A 20950-nucleotide genomic window follows, 5' to 3' on the forward strand; every position below is an offset into this window, starting at 1 on the left:
TCTACTGAAAAATACTCCATTTGATTTGCCTTAGCCTTGAGAGAACATTTATGAGATAAGTTCCAAGGCTCTCTACAATGGAAGCACAGCTTCTTCTTTCGAAGTTCATTCAAGGTTTCATTGTCTAGTCCTTTTGATCCTTCTTTGGGTTTTCTATACTCTTTCTGAAATGATTTTTTGTCTTTGTCCTTGCAGTAGGAAGAATCTGTTGAATGGTTTTTTCCTTTGTCTACCGAAGGGGCTAAATCTCATGCCTTTTTAGTTGCTTCAGCTAACGTGAGTGGATCATGTCCCTTCACCCAACCTCGTAATGGATGAGAGATGGTTTATTGTGTACCATCACTTATGAAACATAGCAATAAATTTAACTAAAAAACTGCACAATTAAATCATAATAGCAATATCACAATTTAAAGTACTCTAGAAAAATATCTCCCTATCTTCCATGTATTAACTTTACATTTGATAATATAATCCATCAAAACATTATAGAATATCTCTAGCCATTATATGGAATTTTCTTTTTTAAATGGGATTTCATTGTGGCTCTTCTCTTTAAAGCAACGAAAATTGCAAACAAACAAGCTCGCTTGAGCAGTTTCCCTTGACCGTGCTCCATCAAATTGCTCCAATTAAATTTACATTCTTGTTAAGCAAGGCTAGTAATATTGAGCATAACTTTTAAACTCTTCAATGCAATATTACTTAAAACTAGGACACAAGTAAAGTAATTTTGAGACAATGATCTATAAAATAATAATAATATTAGGACACTCCACCCATAACATTTCCACAAATAGAGGAAATCCTTAATTAATTTCAATAATCTTGCTACCATTTATTTATTTTTATTTCCTTTGTGAAATGGGGAAGTTTTACTTACATACATTGACTGCACTCAAAGCGCATGCGTGCACACACACGCACGCACACACACACACACACAAATATAAAGTGTGATGAGACCTTGTTCAAATTTGAGACAATTGATAAAGTTATTTGTAATTAGTGCAAGTTGCCCAAAAAAAAACTACCATAATGAAAACTTTTTGCAAATTGTTGATAATGTAGTAATGTATTAGAAAAGGTGGCATAATAGGCAACAACTAGGCATGGCCAAAAAGGAACTCATTTGAAATTGGTGGATGGTCACACTCAGTTTAAAAAGTGAATCAACTATTTACCATGTAAACATGATTCCAAACCCTTAATCCATTTTATATGATCCCAGTGTTTCTTAAGCTTCCAGAAGAAGGGGATGGGAGACACGGGATATTTACATGGATAGCAATTTTTTTCCAAAAATTTGGGGATGGCTACATACATATAGATCTAAAGTAGAGTTCACTAAACATCATGTATCATTAAAATGAGTTTCAATCAAATCAATTTGTTACACCACCAAATTTTCAAAAAATGTCGATCTAGTTGTATAATGGTAGAATTAGGGCTGACTTGACTAGATTATGAGCACAAATTGCTTCACATACAAAGTAATATTGTTCTTTCATATCCATTTGTTGTTTACAGCTCGTAGTCTAAGAAAAATAAAAGGAGTAGCAAATAGTGGAATAAAAGTATTTATTTGAATTGTTCAAATGCATATTCGCTGTCCTCCCTAGAGTTGAACAACAACATCTAACACCATGTTCTCATGTTGATGCTTAGTAGTTACATGTTGTCATCACATATTAAAATTGTAAAAAAGGGATAATGGAGAATCTTCTCCTTTTTAATTGAGTGGTTATTTTTTAGCGAATGAAATAAGTTGGGGGAAAATCTGGAGGGCTAAAAATAGGTAGTCACTGCTTATTAGAAAAATTTCCGCGTGCCTCTATAAAATTATTTCCCTCCACTAAAATGAGTAGCTGCATAGCAACCATTTCTAGCTTAAATAAACTAAAAAGAGCATTTGGAGAAGAGTAGCAAAAAAAATGAAATGACAATATGACAAAAATAAGCACATATAGACCGTAACAATTAGGTGAGCCATTTTTGAACAATTAGTGTACCCAAGTTTTTAAGAAATGAGGCGATGCAGTATAGGGTCCATTCTATTCATGTACTCCCATCATAAAAATGTGCCCCTTCCAGGAAATGTCTGAAAACCACTAGAAACACATCCTCAGGAAACACTATTAAAATTCACCTAGGAAAACAAATGCAAAGCTTACATCAAAGCACCAAAAAAATAACCGATGTATAAAAATCTTATATTATGTATGCATAGTACCAATAACAATAACACTAACCATTAAAAATTATCATGATGTGAATTTGCTTTCTTACAAATCAACTTTATCAGTGATCATTAAAACAAAGAGTTTTACATTTTGCAGCTTCAATAAATTGTTTTGTCTCTACTTCTCTCTTTGATTTGATTTGCTTCTTCCCTACACTTATTTTATCTTCTGTGGATTTCATGAAGGATTCAAGCTCCCTCTCAGCTTAATCTCTGTCAAATGCCTTGGATTTTTTCTGGCAGCTGAATAAATTTAGGTAATTGAGTATGAATAAATATGGAAAAATTAATATTTAATCTTATAATTATAATATACTGTGTTTTGTGTTTTAATCTGAAGAACTCATTCAATCTATTAAAACTTTAACAATGTATTTGCAAATGCCTACATTGTCTTGACATGTGCATAAATGACTCCATGTACCTTATAGGGTTTAAGTCTTGTAATGGTACCAAAAAGTAAAAACCAACACTTATGCTTGGATTCTTTTCATTAGCTCAATGTTACTTCCATCCATTGAAGTTATTTCCAACATAGACATTTAAGTTGAAATCTAACTCAGCAGCAATTTATTCTCTCTAAAACTTACATTACAATTTTCACAAGTCAATATGTAACATAATTTTTTACATGGTATCTCCACCAACAAAATTCTGTTTAAAAAATAACAACTATCAAGAGCCCACTAGAAATCAAGAGTTGTTGAATGCAAAAACTAAGATATCTTAAGAGATTAGATTTGAATCATGACAATATAGATTATAAACTCCACACAACACATTAGATTTGAATCACGACAATATAAATTATAAATTCTAAACAAAACACGTCTCAATTTCCAGCAAAAACAAGAAAACCTAAATCTATTAAAATCAAATCTTTGATTTTCTTGAATAATTAAATTACCAACAAATCTAATGTACTTATCCTATTAAATACATGAAACTTAACCAAGAATAGTTACACTACTACTTACCTCAAGAACTTGAGACTCCAAAAATCATCCAACCTGTCCAAAGAAACCCACAAAAGAAGGTATCACCCAACTGAAACTTTCCAAAAGAAAAACCACATAACCTTTCTATTTGAGACCTAAAAGAAAAGAAAACCCTCGACAATATTTTCATATTCTCTCCACCTCATTCATTAAGATTTTTCCTGCAACTTTTAAGGTTTTTCAATGCTTGTAAGAATCCACCATCCAAAGAATTTACACAAGATTTTTTTGAAACCAACAAGATATATTCAAAATTCATATATCGGTTTGTTTGTCCAATGCTAAGTTCTAGCTTTTCATTAGAATTTTGAATCTTTTCTATATTTCATTGTACATACGGAAATTGCAGAGCAAACAAGCAAACCACGATTGTTAGACTATCGGTATTTAGACTAATGAATGAGCATCAGCCATTACACTATGACAGACACAGTAACTCATATTGATTTAATTGGATCTTGCTCTTCAATATTGTACTTACAATAAGTTATTGTTTTCTTAAACATACATTAATCTCATTGCCAATGTATTTAGACTAAATCATAGTCAAGAATATGTAATGGGCACCCCTGGATGTCCCAAAAAACTAAACCAAATTGCTGAAAGGAATTATGTCAAACAGTTTGCATTCAACTTCTTAAAACCCCTTATAACTCCGAAAATCAAACGTTTATTTGTTTGTTGTGATTCGTGCATGGAATTGGTATCATACAACATAAACAAGAAAGAAACTACAATAATATGCAAAGTGGAAATGAACGGCTGCTAATAAAATGTTATTTTCAGAATTCATAAAACCAAATACATGGCAGATTTATCAACTCACTAATTACTTCAGAAATATTGTCATAATACTCCAGCCCATGCTTACGAACTTGCTGCTACAATACTTTGTCCTCCAATCAGTCCACTACCTTCATAATACCATTCCCTCCAAGCGGCATAAGCATTGGACAAGTAGTGAAGAAGATATGAGCAAAATATCAAATCTGCCTGTAGCCGGAAATGCAACTAAAATGCCTGATAATGAAGCCAATAAGAAAGAATTCCAAAGGCCAAACCCCAAGGGAATGACGTCTAGAATGTTACAAGAGAGGATAGACGTCCTCAAATGCCAAGAACCAAGCTGCAACTCACACACCAATTTCTTCTCATATTCAACCTGTCTAATGAAGCCACAAATGCTTCCTTTTATTCTATTCCCATGGGTCCGCTCAACTCATATGGGCAATGTGGGATAAAAGATGTGTAATATAAAACATATATTAAAATACCCCTTATGTCTCCCTTGGGTACAAATCACCATAAAATAAATATTAAAGTAACACTTTAATATTTTACAATTAAATTAGACGTTACTTTAATAAAACTTCAGACATTAAAATGTATTAGCAATCGGACTCCGAATAATGCGAGTGATAGCTCATCGGAAAGCTCTCACCGAGGAGTATTAAATCCAACCACCAAAATTGACCTGCACTGTGTCCTGCCGACTTACTAAAAATAGTAAGTATGCCTAAAACTGAGTAAATCTACTTCATTTTGGCCCAAACTGGAAATGACTAGGCCAAAACACTCCAAGATCCCATTAAACCCTTTGTTAACCCTCGGGACCATGTAGAACAAGGCTAACGCACACACACTTGGTCAACTGCTAAAATGGAGACATTACAGTCTGCCCCCCTTGAAATTGCTTGTCCTCAAGCAATCTCAGTCTAGCCTGCTGAATAACCTGCTCACTCTCCCATGTAGAATCTTCCTCCGGTAGGGCTTTCCATCTGACCAAATACTCCTTCACTATCCTGTTTCTAAGCTTCCTCTCTTTGGTATCTAGAATAGCCTCAGGTACTAACACAAGCTTCCCCTCCTCATCCAAAGGGGGTAAATCTGCAGAAGGCACTACACTCTGACCAATGGCTTTCTTAAGCCTAGACACATGAAACACATTGTGCACTCGATTGCCCTCTGGAAGCTCAAGCTCATAGGCGACTTTGCCCACTTTGCGAATCACCCTGTAGGGATCATAAAATCTAGGTTTCAACTTTTCAGCTCCGCTCTTCTTGAGCGATGACTGTCTATATGGTTGTAGCCTCAAGTAAACCATATCCCCTACCTCAAAGCTACGCACTATTCGGTGCTGATCAGCATACAATTTCTGTTGATTCTGGGCCTGTTGTATATTCTCTTTGAGCACTTTCAGGATGTCCTGACTATCCTGCAATAAGTTTTTGGCTTTGGGCACTCTACTGTCCCCCAAAACTAAATCCATGAAGCTAGGTGCTTCATAACCATGGAGTGCCATGAAAGGAGTCATCTTGATGGACATATGATAAGTGGTGTTATAACAATACTCTCCCATATGCAACCATCTGATCCAAGCCTTTTGTTGTGTAGTTACATAGTTCCTCAAATATCCTTCCACCCATTTATTCACAATCTTTGTTTGCCCATCTGTTTGCGGATGATAACTAGTGCTAGGTGTAAGATCTGTACCACACAACCTAAACAACTCTTGCCAAAAAACACTCATAAACTTACTATCCCGGTCGCTGACAATGAATCTGAGCAGCCCATGTAACCTGAATATCTCTTTAAAGAAAAGATCTGCCACCTGTGCTGATGTGTAAGTGGACGGAATAGCAAAGAAGTGAGCAAACTTCGTCAAGAGGTCCACCACCACATAGATGCAATCCCTTCCCTGTACTCATGGTAAACTAGTGATGAAGTCCATCGAAATACTTTCCCATTTCCTATCAGGAATGGGCAAGGGTTGTAATAAACCTGCAGGAAATGTGTGCTCTCCCTTATTCTGTTGACAAACCACACACTCCCTGACATACCTTTGAACATCATCCTTGAGCTCTTTTCATGAAAACCCCTGGATGTCCAGCTGTGGGTGCATCATGAAATGCCTTCAGTATCGCCTCTCTCAAATGTGATGACGGAATCAAATAAACCCTGTCCTGAACTCTGATCAATCCATCTATCACCTCATAGCGATCATCCTATATGGTACCTGAAATCAATCTAGAAGCCCAAGCATCTCTGACATACTCTGTTATAATTCGATCTCTCCAATCTCCTGAAATCTCTGCCAGAGCACATAAGTGAGGTCTCTAAGATAAGGCATCAGCCACCACATTTTTCTTACCTTTGACAAACTCTATGTCAAAGTCATAAGCCTGCAATTTAGTTACCCATTTTTGTTTCCGGTCATTAAGATCACGCTGGCTCATGAAGTATTTAATACTGTTGTGATCAGTCTTGATCACAAAACATCCACCTACCAAATATGATTGAAATTTTGCCAATGCATGCATTATGGCCAACATCTCCCGATCATAGACAGAATAACTTTTCTCAACTCCTCGGAGCTTCCTACTGTCGAATGCAATGGGATGCTTCTCCTGCATCAATATTGCTCCAATCCCATCACCTGATGCATCACAATGAAGCTCAAAAGGCTTCGTGAAATCCGGTAGAGCTAGAACTGGACATGAAGACATTACCTGCTTGAAATGCTCAAAACACCTCTGTGCTGCCCCTGTCCACACGAAGGCTCCTTTCCTGGTAAGATCTGTCAAGGGTGTAGCAATCTGTGAGAATCCCTTAACAAACCTCCTATAAAAACCACATAAACCAAAGAATCCCTTAAGCTATGTAAGGTTTGTGGGAGTAGGCCACTCTACAATAGCTCTAATCTTTTCGGGATCAACCCGAACGCCATCTGCACTAATGATATGCCCCAGGTAAAGGAGCTCAGTCATGCCAAACTCACATTTAGATTCCTTGGCATACAATGACTCTCTCTCCAGAATAGATAACACCTCCTCCAGATGATGTAAGTGCTCCTCCCAGGTCTTACTGAAGACCAAGATGTCATCAAAGAAGATCAAGACAAATCTCCTCAGCTGCTTCCTGAATACTTGGTTCATACAACTTTGAAATGTAGCAGGTGCATTGGTTAGACCAAATGGCATAACCATGAACTCAAAGTGGCCATAGTGACATCGGAAGGCTGTTTTCTCAATGTCCTTTGCTCTCATCCTGATCTGATGGTATCCGAATCGCAAATCAATTTTGGTGAAGAAGCATGCCCCATGCAACTCATCAATTAGCTCATCAATCCTAGGAATGGGATACCTGTTTTTAATTGTTTTCTTATTCAGTGCCCTGTAATCGATTCACATGTGCATCGTCACATCCTTCTTCTTTACCAATACTACTGCTAAAGCAAAGGGGCTCTTACTGGGCCTGATATGGCCCATCTCCAACAAATCCTTAATCGCCTTCTCTATCTCATCCTTGTGTTTCTTAGGATGACGATAGGGAGTAATCATAACTGGTTTGGCTCCCTCCTTGAGCTCAATAACATGTTCCATCCCTCTGTCAGGACGAACCCCATGAGGAATATTGCTAAATACTTTAGCGTGTCTATCAAGTATCTTCTAGACATCTAGTGGATGACTCTTTTCTTGTGGCTCTGGTGAAGTTGGCATAATGTGGCACTCTGTCGCCCACTCTATGTCATCATGACGAAAAAGTCTCTGCATTCTCCTCAAGGACACTAGTTTGCAACCTCCATCTGAAAGCCCTCTAAGTACCACAGTTCTGCCCTCATGCTGGAATCTCATCTCCAATTTAGCTAGATTGAGTGTGAACTCAACTAGTGAAGCCATCCATGTCATGTCGAGGATGACATCATAATCTCCCATGTCCACAACATAGAACTCATCCTCCAACTCGTAGCCATCTCCAAACTTGATGCGAAGATTAGATATCTTCCGAGTGCATAATAACTTATCACCGTTAGCCACCATGACTCTAATCCCATCATGCTCCTTTGTCTGTAACCCTCTCCTGGATACCAACTGTGCATCTATGAAGTTATGTGTAGCCCCAGTGTCAATAAGAGATATCACTTTCTGCCCCTGGATAGTACCCCTGACCTTAAATGTGATTGCCTTTTGGGCCCCTGTCAAGCGTGCCAACGATCTATCATCCTTAGGAATGTTGCTCTCCTCTATAGTGTTACCCTCATCTAAATCGGAGTGCTGATCCTCCCCTTCTAACTCTGACTCTTCTGCTGAAAAATACTCCATTTGATTTGCCTTAGCCTTGAGAGAACATTTATGAGATAAGTCCCAAGGCTCTCTACAATGGAAGCACAGCTTCTTCTTTCGAAGTTCATTCAAGGTTTCATTGTCTAGTCCTTTTGATCCTTCTTTGGGTTTGCTATACTCTTTCTGAAACGATTTTTTGTCTTTGTCCTTGCGGTAGGAAGAATCTGTTGAATGGTTATTTCCTTTGTGTACCGAAGGGGCTAAATCTCATGCCTTTTTAGTTGCTTCAGCTAATGTGAGTGGATCATGTCCCTTCACCCAACCTCGTAATGGATCAGCAAGACCATCACAAAATAACACCACCAATCTCCTAGGAGAGATATCAGTAACAAGTACGGATAAGCGCTGAAACTCGGCAATTTAAGCATCCACAAAACTTGACTGTTTTAACTATGCTAGCTCCTTGAAATTTAACTCGGGATCCTTAGTGTCAAATCTCCCAATCAATGTTTCAGTAAATTCCTCATAGGATGTAATCTGATTATGCCCCAAAGTCACCATGCCATGATGCCACCATTCATGTGCAATGCCATCCAAGTGCATAGCCGCATACTTGATAGCCTCCTCCTCAGGCATAGGATTTAGCTGCAAGTATGTATCTACCTTCTGCACCCAAGCTCGTGCAGTCATCTTCCCTGAAGCATCATAATAAGGTAAAGAAAGTTTTCCAACTTTCTTCCTCAGCTCAAAGTTTTGATTCCTCCCTCCTGCTTTAGGCATGTGTCTCATCCTCAAGTCCATATAATCTCTAAGAGAAATATCCGCTTGAAACTCTGGTCCATTAGCCTCCCAGTCCCTCCTGAACTGATCCTGTAACTCGGTAATCTACGGTTCGTTTACTGGTTGAACCAGATCTCTGGGTGGGAAAGTGGGTAGAAGAGGTCTCGAGCTCGCAGTCCGTGCTGGGCGTGGAACGTGTCTAAAGTTATCAGCCTAATTCCCATTGTTGCCGTGTCCATTATTACCATTAATGTTATTCTTAGGACCATTGTTGTTCCCTTGGCCTTCATGGTTATTGTTTCCCCCGTTGTTATTGTTTCCCTCGTTGTTATTGTTTCTGTTGTTGGCATCACCTAGATTAATATTGACACCCATCTGTCTAGCCATGAGCTGCAACATCATGTCCATTCGCCTATTCTGCTCCTGCTGCATATGCTACCCCTGCTCTAATGTATCCAGTAACTGTCGAAACAATACCTCCCCCTGATCTGGACCAGCATTTCTGCCTCCGCCTAATCCTGTATTCCTGTCATCTCGATCACCCATATTATTGTCCTGATCACAGAATATCTCCTCTATGTCTGTATGGTTGGATTCAATGTCCCCCTGCACGGATGTACTAGACTGTTTGCTTTGCAAGTCTGAAATCCTATTTTGTCTTGCTCTGGTATCGCGGAAATTATAAGACCCCTGTCGCATGCTCAAACATAAATGCTTAGCCTGTGTTTTTTATTTATTTCTGATTTTAGTGTTTTGACATTTCGTCAAACACTTTTTCCCTCTATCCGGCTGTTCCAAATTCCCTATAAGACCTCCACAGGATGGCAGGATTTATAGCTCTGATACCACTGTAATGGAAACCCCTGGATGTCCCATAAAACTAAACCAATTTGCTAAAATGAATTTTGTCAAACAGTTTGCATGCAACCTCTTATTTCTCCGTTTAATGTTTTAAACCCCTTATAACTCTAGAAATCAAACGTTTATTTGTTTGTTGTGTTTCATGCATGGAATTGGTATCATACAACATAAGCAAGAAAGAAACTACAATAATATGCAAAGTGGAAATGAACGGCTGCTAATAAAATGTTATTTTCAGAATTCATAAAACCAAATACATGGCAAATTTATCAACTCGCTAATTACTTCAGCAATATTGTCATAATACTCCAGCCCATGCTTACGAACTTGCTGCTACAATACTTTGTCCTCCAATCAGTCCACTACCTTCATAATACCATTCCCTCCAAGCGGCATAAGCGTTGGACAAGTAGTGAAGAAGGTATGAGCAAAATATCAAATCTGCCTGTAGCCAGAAATGCAACTAAACTGCCTGATAATGAAGCCAATAAGAAAGAATTCCAAAGGCCAAACCCCAAGGGAATGACGTCTAGAATGTTACAAGAGAGGATAGACGTCCTCAAATGCCAAGAACCAAGCTGCAACTCACACACCAATTTCTTCTCATATTCAACCTGTCTAATGAAGCCACAAATGCTTCCTTTTATTCTATTCCCACGGGTCCGCTCAACTCATATGGGCAATGTGGGATAAAAGATGTGTAATATAAAACATATATTAAAATACCCCTTATGTCTCCCTTGGGTACACATCACCATAAAATAAATATTAAAGTAACACTTTAATATTTTACAATTAAATTAGACGTTACTTTAATAAAACTTCAGACATTAAAATGTATTAGCAATCGGACTCCGAATAATGCGAGTGATAGCTCATCGAAAAGCTCTCACCGAGGAGTATCGAATCCAACCACCAAAATTGACCTGCACTGTGTCCTGCCGACGTACTAAAAATAGTAAGTATGCCTGAAACTGAGTAAATCAACTTCGTTTTGGCCCAAACTGGAAATGACTAGGCCAAAACACTCCAAGATCCCATTAAACCCTTCGTTAGCCCTCGGGACCATGTAGAACAAGGCTAACGCGCACACACTTGGTCAACTGCTAAAATGGGGACATTACAGAATATCAGCAAAAACCTTTCCCTGGAATAAAGCTACTTTGAAAGGCTTAAGTTATGTTTGGTGAACCGAATTTTAAAATCAAATGCAATGTAGATTTGCAAAATGATGAATTTCAATGGTGAGCATCCTCTGATAAAGCATGTGGTCACAAAGTCCACTCTCCCTTAGACCACATGGTAACAAAAGATAAACACCTGAAAAAGAAGATTATTCTGATTTATACTAACTTTAGACAATTTCACACTGATTTTGGCCAGTTCTCCCCCAAATCTTGTGTATATAGCTGAAAATAACAACAATATTGAAATGGTTTTAAAGAAAGCATTTACAAATATATTGTGCAAAGGATTACGAACATCACATATTGTAATATTTTTCTCAGATCTTTATGAAAAGAAGAAATCGATAACTTCGCATTTTATTAAGATACACTCCACGTAAGTGCAGTCAATTAAATGTCAGGTATATGCTTAAGAAAAAGAGGGTTCGTTTCAGTCTTTGCCCTCATTTTAACGCTCACCAACGGCGAGTAATTTCCACCTTGCTAGAATATATTTTAGGTGGTTCAACCTTTGAGGCAAAAACAAGTAGATTAGGTTTCCCCAAATTGTGCCCAGGATTTTTCGTATTTTTTCCATCGCCACAAGCATCAGCAATCACTGGACCTCATTTTGAAATTATTTAGCTGAGAGGAACACGATTCACTGCACACTTAAAACGTGCTTCAGTTTCTTCCATCATTGAAGCGTTTTACCGACTGGGCTATGGTTAACCGGTCGGGACGAGAACTGAAATTGAAATCGCAATCTTGATTCTTTAAGATTAATGTTGCACGGGGCCGCGCGGATGCGAGCCTCCTCTGTCACAAATTTTGACGTGCACTCTCCACAATGGGAGATGCTACGCATAGCCCCCTTCTTTATGTGCAATGAAGGTGCTCTCCCTAGGCCATCGGCCTTCCTGATCACCGATTAACCCCGCCCAGGTAGGTATGCTTCAACAATTAGCCTCTCCTCTTTCTTATACTCGATCTTCTACTTTATTCCCTTCTCCTGGCTTGTGTGGAAACCACCCCTCAATCATATATGGTAGATAAATTATAACTTTACTGTATTCCGAGCTTAAGATCATTAGAAGATTTCCTGGTTAAAGAAAAATCAAACTGTGGATGTAGATAATTCTGGTCTTGGTGCCTTCAATATCAAGGTTTCTGAATATAAGGTATTGCCTGACGTAGTACCCATGGCATCTTGCATGTCATCTTGCCATTCGTCAGTGGGCCAGACCAGAGCAAAGGAAATACCTTTGGAGTACAACACGAGGGGAAGACGCATAACCTTAACACATGAGAGGAGAAAGGGGCATCTAATATATCAGCTTTTTCTTGCTAGCAATGGCCAGGCCTGAACGTGAAGAGGACAATGAAACTCTAGATAGGCTAGTTTCTGAAATAGTACCAATGGATGTTCTCCATTTGTTTCTAGGATGTCCCTACCAACTTGACAGAAATCCATGCACCACAGCAAAGAAAATACAAGTCTAAAATGTCAGCTTTGTCCCTTGCAGGCTTCAGCAACACCTAATAAATATTTTGAAATTCCAAATTGACAAAGTAAACGAACAACTCCATTGTGGCATCTAAACTGAATATTTTGATATTTCAAATGAATGAGGGAAATGAATCAAAGTGGAGCCCAAAATTTTGTTGCCGGAAAGCAGATTTACTGAAAAAGGAATTAGCGCCCAAATTGTAAATGAAAATCCGAATCTGATCTGTTTTCCACGCCCAAGTGGTGAAAGATTAGGCCGACTTTCAAGGCAAACTTAAACCGTATACGAAGCAATATAGATGCCCCTGCATAGTCCAAGCCAATGAAGAGCATTGGAAAAGTCAAAATGAAATGGCCAAAAAGGATGCTAAGGGGCAGAAGATGGGCGGTCGCCGATAAGAACCCAATTTGCAAAGAATATCAAGTCGATTTCCAGTTTTAAAAGTCCTGCTTTGTCGCCTACATGTCAGGTACCAATTGAAAATTGAACCCAGCAAAGTATGATGAATGACAAATTCCAAATAACCAGCTTGGAATAATCAGATTCTGGTTTTGAACGCAAAGATTGATTGGCACTTGACAGTCATTGGACTCAGGGCAGCATCAACTAGCAGTGAATGCCTACTGCTCCATACATGAGTAGAGGCCATTTTACGGATGTTTCGTGACAGAAATAACACTTGCGCTATGCACCATGGGTTTATCCGGCATGCAAAGGATCCAAAATACTAACAGAGATATTGCTCGGCCTTGGCACGTTAAATTGTAGGTGCTTGATGAGTCATTGAGCAAATGAACACCCTTGATGTCCTCTTAGATTTCACTATCCAGAGCAAGATTCCAATGCCTTTGTTGACACGCCTTTGCAAACATTTAAGTGCCATAAAGTAGTAATTAGTATTTTAAACCCCAGAAAAAGAAAACATGCCAGATCTAAGTGCTAGTAAGCATTTTAAACGCGAAAAAAAGTTGAAATTCCAACACCTTTGACAGCATATGGCCTGTAATGTAAAATATGCAGCTTCTATAGGAAAAGAAATGGGCCAAACACTAAACCTCTGCTAGTTGCACGCCAAACGTTGGCCGAAAAAGCTGTGGATCTGCTAAATCAAATCAGATTCATGCCAAAAGAAGCATGAATTCGATGCAAAAATGATGCCTGAACATTGGGACTATTTTGTTGGTCGAACCACGTGACACTGCAAATTTCAAATGGCTTCCCCGTCGTCTCAATGCAAGATTGAAGAGCAAGCAAAATATTGCAAATAATACAACCGATGTTGCTCCAAATTCTAGAAGCTAGCAGCTAAAGGCAGACAACAGCAATATTGAAATGATAAATATATATTGAATGCAAAGGCTTACACGTCCTTTTTTTGCAATTTTTTCTCAGATCTTCCAAATATATGCTCGGGAGAAGGAAATATCTGCTAAGCTTGCTTGACAAAGCCCAAATGTAATGACATCGAGCAGATTTCTTCAAATATTTTCGGAACCTTGTAAAATCTCCTCAAAATCTTTATAATTTTTTTGCATATCACTACAAATCTTCTGTAAATATCTAAAACTGTGTTATCCCTCCGTACATTTGAACATGAAAGACTTTACCGGATAATTGCTGATTTGTCCCGACTTGGTAGAATTTCACACTGATTTCGGTGATTTCTCCATAAATCTTATGTAAATATCTACAAAATTAAAAACCAGACAACGACGAATAATGAAATGATCTATGAAAAAGCATTTACAAATGTAGTGTTGAAAGGATTAGGGACATCGAACTTTGCAAATTGTTTTCCCTCGGATCCTTCAAATGTTTGCACGTGAGCAGGAAATATCTGCCGACCTTGCTTGACAAAGCCCGAATGTACTGACATAAGCAGATTTCTTCAAATATGATCATGTGCTTTCGAAAATCCCCCAATATCTTTGTAAAAGATTGCAAATCTTCTGTGAACATCTGAAAATATTTGATGTCTCTGTACATATGAAGGCATAAACGCATATATTTGCAAAGATCAAAAAAGTTTTACCAGATTATTGCTGATCTATGCCGACTCCGGAAGATTTCACACTGATATTCGTGAATTCTCTCCCAATCATAGCTAAATTTCTGAAGAGAAATATTTGATGCGTCTGAAGATTTGAACACAAATACTTGCAAAGATCAAAAAACTTTGACAATAGCTCCATTTTGAACAATCGCTGCGGTCCGGGCTTTCCACTAGCTGAAGTTTCTGGACTCCGGGCATTGTTATTGTTCTGATCAAGCGGTTGCTGTGACATCTGGCTACAACCGGCCCCGCGTGTATAATATCCCACCTTTATAGTGTTTTCTAAATATAAACTATATATATGTGGAGGGCACAGGGATGTTAAGTACGACCTTACTTGAACAGGATCTGTTCTGAAGGTTGTACAACTTAGTCTGCGTATCAAACTCAGACAAGCACACAAATCTGGACGATGAAGTAAGGCTCTGTGGCCAGAGCGCGAATACTGAGGCTGCTGTTCGCAGCTTGCCTCCCGATGAACGTCCTGCCTGCTATTCACAGCATGCAGTGAAGGCCTCCGAGCGTTCTGACAGATTCACCCAACCTTTTTAAAATTTGACCGACTCGCTACCATTTTGTAATGAGCAGCGTATGAAAACAAGAAACCGATAATCAGCGAGTTAATTATGTGAGCTCCACGTTCAAATGTCCCATTTCAATTCGTATATTAGCCATTTTGTAGAATTGTTAACACAGAAAACAAGTGGCTTTAGCATATATCAGAATTGTGCTGAGGAGGAGATTCCAAAGTTACCTGATTCGAGAGTTTAACCCACGGACAGCTGACAGTCGACAGACTACAGCCTGCTTGGATCAGGAGGCCCATAGGTTTTAGAGAGAAGTAAAGGACTAAGAAATCTCAAGCTATCTGTGAATAATTTAATTGCTACAGATCGCTTGCTGCACAAAACAGTATATTTTTAACTTAAGTCAGTGGAGGCCGCGCGGACGCGAGCCCCCTCTGTCACAAATTATGACGTGCACTCTCCACAATGGGAGATGCTAGGCAGAGCCCCCTTCTTTATGTGCAATGAAGGTGCTCTCCCTAGGCCATCGGCCTTCCTGATCACCGATTGACCCCGCCCAGGTAAGTATGCTTAGACAACTGCCCTCCCCTCTTTCTTATCCTGCCTCTTCTCCCCTGCTTCCTCCTCCTCGCGCATGTGGGATCAATAACACCGCCCATAAATCACTATTTTTTCTGGCAGACCTTATTTACTCTATTGGCCAGCGCTGTCTACATGTAGTGCATAGTCCCCTCCACTCTACAGTGTACGGCACCGCCCATCTCACACTATCTCTTCCAAAACTCGAAACACTGTCACTCTCCGCTCCTCTTTGCTTAAACGTTTGTATCAAAATAACTCATTCCAATATTTCTAGCATCTGTATTTGTAGTCCAAGCGTTTGTAGTCCAACGGTTAGGATAATTGCCTTCCAAGCAATAGACCCGGGTTCGACTCCCGGCAGACGCATTCTATTCGCTTGTGGAGCAGATAGATTCTTTTGCTGACAAGATCTGTGGAGAAGCCGTGTAAAATTTGAAACTTCCGTTGCCGGGACTCGAACCCGGGTCTCTCGGGTGAGAGCCGAGTATCCTAACCAACTAGACTACAACGGATTTCTGTTTTGTTGTGAACCTCAACAAATTACTCGTCAATAGCTTTGAAAAGCGACAACACGTCACCCTCTAGCAGTTTCGATCAGAAATAGAGATCAAAACAATTGTGAGGAGTTTCGTAACGTCTCCTCAACTTGCTTCCAATACACTTCATTCTGATGCCTCAAAGTTTCGGTGGAAATTGCCATCCCTCGTTTTAGAAGAAAAAACATGTCAAGATTATCACAAATGAAATATTTTCATGATAATTATGCTTTAGTATACATTTAAAACATCTATATAACTCTAAATATTTAAATCAAATTTTCTTTGTTACTTTTAATAGCTTTTTAAATAAAATTCTTATTTATGATATTGATAATAATTATGAGATAAAAGAGACGTGTAGGACTTGAGTGCATTTATGGATTTTTAATAAAAGAACTTCTTGAGTCAAAATTTTAAGGTTTACGTGTCTTAGCATTTTTCTTATCTTTAATGCTAAGCTTCTTGAAAGGGGCTTGTGTGTTTTATGAGTACATTAATGCTAAAAGTGCATTTGAATTTAAAAGGCGGGTCAAGTTGAAGGAACATCAAAGTTACCGTTTTCATTTGCTATTTGCATTTTATCCTTATGAATCAACCTTCATGGAGTTCAACTTTTTTAATGGATTTTGTGATGTAAAGGGATGTGAGAGAGTCGGCCAAAGCATTTAGGATGAAATCGAACATCTTTCGGAGATGCCAAGTCATAAGTATAGACCTTAAATCCACCTACAAAACTTGTTTTGGCGAGTACACTAGTTCCATTATTAGCGAACATGTGTTCACTATTATGAGCATGCTAAACTTTGTGACAAACTCTTCAAAATCCACAACAAACAACCATTTACCTTGGTGAACTTGTCATGAAGCGAAAAGAAAAGTATTCATAAAGTCACAATTTTTCATTATGTGGACAATGAGTGGAATTTTTTAAAAATAAAAATTAATGCATCGAATATATATTTCTTTTGAAAATTATTAGGGGACCATAGGCCTCAGGACAAAGATAGTTGATTCTTTTTTATAGAGTACAAGAGAGTTGGAAATCTCAATTGTAAACCGTTTTAGTACATGTTTATCCAAATTTTATTGTACAATGAAGGTGCTCTCACTTAACATGTCCTTTCTAGGGGTCATCACACGATGGAAGCATTTCTCGTAGATGAGCATATGCTCCATTAAAGAAATTTCTCCCATTAAAGCATTTGCAATAGCTTTAACATGGGGCATACACTCTACTCACATTTTTGCAAACACATATTATTGCTCTGCATTAAATCCTTTGACTGTGTTGGTTCCCAAATCAACATATTGGAAAGTTCTCAAAGTATGTCAAGCTTTATCTTTAAACTCTCCATTTGACTTGGCCAACTGACAAGATCAATCAAAACTAACTAGAATCCTCTACACTTTATGCTCTATACAACCTAGACAAGGAAACCTATTCTCCAACTATATCCCTAAGTTGAAGCTTTTTATAGAAGATTATTTGTGATTTTTTTTTCTTTTTTAATTTTCAATACAAAGTGGCATGTGCTTTAGATGAATAATTATTTTGTGGAACCCCTGAATTTTTTTATTCTCTTCACAAATGTTCTACTTCTATATAATGTATCTGATTCAATTTTACCTATGCTCCTAATTCCTCTACTTTATGTTGTCCCTACTTGCTCCAAATGGATATTTATAAAATTGGTGCTAGTAAATATTTTTTGTTCCTTAAAGAATCAAGACCAGTCCATTATCCTTACTAGGCATAGAGTCATTGCTTATCAAACCATCATGTACAAGTTTGTGAGACAGTATTCTATCCTTTATATAAACTATCAACCATTCAATCCTATCAATGAAAGATGATCAAGTATACAATACACCAAATGGTCTAATTGATTTTAATTTTTCTGATAACCAATAATCACAAAGGACCAATTTGACAAGAAAATAACTTCATATCACAAATGCAAAAAAATAAATTAGATCTTTTTATTGCTTTAAAAAAATTGAGTATGGTATATATAGGTCTTTCTTTCTGCTATTTTATCACTATGTTATTATTATAAAATTTTATATTTTATGGTCTTGACTTCTCCTTTATAGAAAATAAATAGAAAAGACAAGCTTTAGACCATTTACAATAACGCCTTTTTATAACTAAACAAGTCTAGACTAAAATAAAACATTAAAAACTAATACATCAAAAAGATTTTTAAAAAAATTGTTGGAAACAATGTGATTAAATAAGAAAGAGAAGGTCTGAAGCTCTATTGTAATTATTCACCAATTTGCTTATCTTCCTCAAGTATTTGCTTCTTCTTATGAAAGGGTGTTTTGGTTGGCTTCAATTATTCCTACACCCATTCTAAAATATGTGCATGATTAGGCCACTGATAATAGAGAACATCCAGCATATTAGGCAAATGTTTCTTTCACCTCTTTCCTGTAATTGCTTGTACTTCAATTACAAGCTACGAAAACCTATTTTCTAACTCTAGTATTCTATCTAGAAGCATGTTAAACTTACAAGAATTTAAATATTTATATTAATTTAAATGGGAAATAATGTTTGGGACCATCTCCTTGTGCTCTACGTTCAAGTCTTCCAAGCTCTTCATATGGCCCTCTTTATCAATGAACTATGGGATTGTCCAAAGCTTAATAGTATAAAAAGAACATAATTTATCTTATATCCTTCCTTCTTCCTATTCTATGTAACTTGTATCTTTTATGATAGTATTAATTATCTCCTTTGTTTCTTTAATCGCAACAAGTGCATCTTGATCCCTTTGAGTCATATCGCAAACCCTAATCAAGTCAAAGTGAGATGGCTTCCATCTCATAGAAATCTTATATAATTGTAATTTATATTTAAAAATCATTTCCAATAGAGTGTGGTTATACTAATTACTGAAACAACTTTATATGTTAACACTTGTTGCAAGGTATTCAAAACCTGCTTAGGAATTTCCTATAAAAGCAATTCTTCCACAAACTCGTGAACCTTTTATTTTGATACTCCATCATCTTTCTCATCCACTAGCACATAAAGGGAATATTTATTTAATACCATATATTTTCTCTTGTTTATACCTTTTAACTCTTGCACTTATGTCCCCAAGGCAACATTTGTTAGCATGAATGTTGATGGTATTCCTTTGGGGGAGTATCCTAAGCATTGGTAAGCATGTGGTAGTATTGACATTGGTGGAACTCAATATTGTACAAATATCTCCTCACCTTTTAATTGCTTTGATCATTATGCATTTACTATTAATTATTTACCATTTTCTTTTCTTAGGTTGATTGTATGATTATGATCAAATAAAAGAATCACTTACTACATTTTCTTGTGTTGGCAAAAAAATATAATTTACCATCTAAAGTCAAACGCTCCTATTTCAAATTTCACTCATAGGGCTTATGCATCGCATAGAAATCCCTATCAATTGATCATGGTTCTAATATTATTGGAATTTTGAGAGATATCCTCATTTTTGTGCATATCGCTATAGCTACATTGATGGAAGATTTGGTGATGATATATCACACATCGATAATAGCAAGGCTAGTTTCAAAAACTTGGTAAAGCATCGCTATATCATATAGTGATCCAGGTTCATCACTATGCAGGGAAGACATAACATGGATGTAGCGATGAGCAATAAAAGAAGGATGTCACTATGACTTTCAGTGATTATCACTAATTGAAGTAATAAGGTTTCGATCTTGGCAATCAGTGATAAGTTGAAGGATATCACTATAGGATACAATGAACAACATTATCGGTGATCGAAGGAAGACAAGTTGTGCTACGATAATGAGCAATGAAGTTAAGTGATCACTATAGTATACATCAATAAAAAGGTAAATTGTTAAGAAATAATTGCCATGTATTATAATGATAGGTCCATCACAGATCATATTTGGTGCAAGAGAGATATAGTGATTACCGATGAACTTTGGCATATCATTGTATGTTATAGTGATAATGTAAAACTTGTATCAATGACTAAGGGTTTTGATTGCCATACCTAATAGCAAGAATATTTATCAGAGATCACGAACAGATGACTTTTAGTATAGCAATGAGTGATGGAATTATTGTCATTACTATGGCAATAAAACATAAAAATAAAACTAGTTTGCTATTTTTGAAATTGAGATATAGTGATCAGAGGTATGCATGTATTTTTTGCTAGGAGTTTAAGCGATCAAATGTTTGAATACATTTTATAAGGTGCAGAGGTAATTACATGAAGTGACTTCTGACAGTCAGTGTAGTGTTACAACAATTAAAAAAGGCTTTATGATTTCGATTTGTGTGGGAGAGTAAATGCACAAATGTTGGATGTTTTGTAATAAAAGGACAATCATTCCTAGTTTTCTAGATAAATTTTTAGAGGAAAGCTATGAGATTTTTTGTTAACATATAGTCTTTGCAAAACATCATTACAGAGGGAATTTCAGAGAAGAAACATGGAGAGCTCCAGTTCAACACAAAAGAGGAAAGTTGAGAAGGTGAAAAAGGGAAAGGTAGAAAAGAAGCAAAAAGCAGATGATGAAGTCCCACCCAAAAAGTTGAATGAAGATTTAATTGAGCAAATGGATTTTGTCAGGCCAAAGTCTAGAAGAAG

General features: G+C 37.3%; 5 non-coding genes across 5 annotated transcripts; 2 read left to right on the forward strand and 3 right to left on the reverse strand.

The window, feature by feature from the left end:
• Window positions 1-11901: 11901 nt before the first annotated feature.
• Window positions 11902-12063, reverse strand: LOC149558683 (U1 spliceosomal RNA). The gene has a single exon (XR_016352537.1). It is a non-coding gene; the product is annotated as a U1 spliceosomal RNA (small nuclear RNA).
• A 2938-nt stretch (window positions 12064-15001) lies between these two features.
• LOC149558684 (small nucleolar RNA U3) lies at window positions 15002-15210 on the forward strand. Its single transcript, XR_016352500.1, has one exon. It is a non-coding gene; the product is annotated as a small nucleolar RNA U3 (small nucleolar RNA).
• A 397-nt stretch (window positions 15211-15607) lies between these two features.
• Window positions 15608-15769, reverse strand: LOC149558685 (U1 spliceosomal RNA). Its single transcript, XR_016352532.1, has one exon. It is a non-coding gene; the product is annotated as a U1 spliceosomal RNA (small nuclear RNA).
• A 308-nt stretch (window positions 15770-16077) lies between these two features.
• On the forward strand, window positions 16078-16149 carry TRNAG-UCC (transfer RNA glycine (anticodon UCC)). Its single transcript has one exon. It is a non-coding gene; the product is annotated as a tRNA-Gly (tRNA).
• A 73-nt stretch (window positions 16150-16222) lies between these two features.
• TRNAE-CUC (transfer RNA glutamic acid (anticodon CUC)) lies at window positions 16223-16295 on the reverse strand. The gene has a single exon. It is a non-coding gene; the product is annotated as a tRNA-Glu (tRNA).
• Window positions 16296-20950: the final 4655 nt, after the last annotated feature.

Source organism: Cupressus sempervirens, chromosome 5 (genome assembly GCF_028749045.1).
Source record: "Cupressus sempervirens isolate cs-2001-9-10 chromosome 5, ASM2874904v1, whole genome shotgun sequence".
NCBI classification, from domain to species: Eukaryota; Viridiplantae; Streptophyta; class Pinopsida; order Cupressales; family Cupressaceae; genus Cupressus; species Cupressus sempervirens.